We start from the raw sequence: 1685 nt of genomic DNA, 5'->3' as shown, positions 1-1685 counted from the left end.
AGGAATAGATAAATTATATGATCTTCTGGAGGCGCACTGATCCCATCCCTCAGTCCAGCAGCGAGACTGGGTGAAAAACCACTGGTTTCAACCACAGATGTTGTGGATCAGATAAGGGTATTGCTGAAGGAAGCTAAGGTTAAGAAGGGAAAAGAAAAAGCTATAATTTGTGCTAGGAGCGAGCCTGGCAGCTGCGGTGGAAGAGAGAAAGAAGTCTAGTCAAGCTGATGCTGTAATAGACTCTCTGCAGATAGTCATACAGACCCTGCAGAACCAGTTGCGAGACACCAAATAATTGCTAGAAGAAGAAAGGAATCAAAATATAATATTGAAAAATGAGTTGTGAGAACACCTTTTGGTGGAGATAGATACACTGGCAGAGGCAGAAGTGAAGCTTTTGGAGAAGGGGATACGGCAAATCTATCCCCAAGGAGATTTGCAGAAGGCAAAAGAAACTGTATAGAGTCTCCCCCATATGTATCCACTGATTAAAACAGAGTAGATGTACAAGGACGATAGTGATAACCGTCCTCATGTCATTACCAACGAAGTCCCGTTTACAGCAATCGAACTGGCAAAACGGAAAAAAGATTTTGCAAGGACTGCAAAAGAATCAGAGACAGAGTATGTGTGGAGAGTGTCTCTGTCACGAGGGGACAGAATTTTGTTGTCAGAGAAAGAAGCAGAAGGATATTGGGGTCCAGGTGTGTTTCTAACTACTGTCGAATGCTGAGCCCCGTGGTCATTGACTCAGAGAGTTGCATACTGGGCCGGAGGGCTGAACCCCTTAGAGAGGGGAGAGCCCCTTGCCATAACGGACACAGTGGATCAGTTAGTGGGAAGTGTGCAGAAGGCAGCCTGTCTCCAGATGATGTATGATCAGGAGCTCAAGCCCAACCAAGGCTCCCCGATGATGATGCCTGTGGACCCAGAGAGGATGACTCCCCTGATACAAGGACTCCCTGACTACCTGAAACCCACTGGCATTCAATTGCAAGGGAAGATTCAAAACACTCCTAATGGAGAAAGAACAATGGCCGCTCTGGAGGGGATAGTGACCCCTGACCATCGACTGCCAGGAGGAAAGTATGAACATAGGGAGACGTAGCCCAGGAATTGATTAACTTTAGGAGAAAATATGATGGATCGTCCCAAAGAACTGAAACCAGGGTCATACGGGCTGCAGAGCAAATTAGTGGACAACAATCATCCATGAGGAAGGGACAAGACTTGGAATCTCCTCGTGGTCAGAGTTCTGGGAGAGAGGCACCTAACTCGACAAGGCCTGTGCTTCAGAAAGGCATTCCCCAGGACCTGATGGACGGACTCCTGACCCAAAAATTAGAATGACTTGTGCAGAACTGGCGAATGTCGCTGTACAAGGTCTCCAGGACCTTGAGGAGGATGACAAGGTCAGTCACCTCCTGCCTAGCCTGGAGGACAGCTTGCAGGTGGCAAACCTCCACCCCCCACAATCTACCCCATTTCCCAGGACAACCTGTCTTGGTCGAACTCCTCACAGTGGACAAAGTGCCACTGGTGTTGGACACACCCTTTAATAAATACACCTGGAAGGCAAAATATGTCTGTGGAAAAACTCATAAGATTCACACTAGATGGATTGTTCCCTCTTTCTAACCAGAGAAGCAAATTTGTTCTTTTGTTTCACTTTCAGGAGGAAGCAG

General features: G+C 47.3%; 1 pseudogene; it reads left to right on the top strand.

The window, feature by feature from the left end:
- Positions 1-502: 502 nt before the first annotated feature.
- Positions 503-1350, top strand: LOC141962653 (uncharacterized; annotated as a pseudogene).
- Positions 1351-1685: the final 335 nt, after the last annotated feature.

Source organism: Athene noctua, chromosome 7 (assembly GCF_965140245.1).
Source record: "Athene noctua chromosome 7, bAthNoc1.hap1.1, whole genome shotgun sequence".
NCBI classification, from domain to species: domain Eukaryota; kingdom Metazoa; phylum Chordata; class Aves; order Strigiformes; family Strigidae; genus Athene; species Athene noctua.
This window is presented reverse-complemented; position numbering and strand designations above follow the sequence as displayed.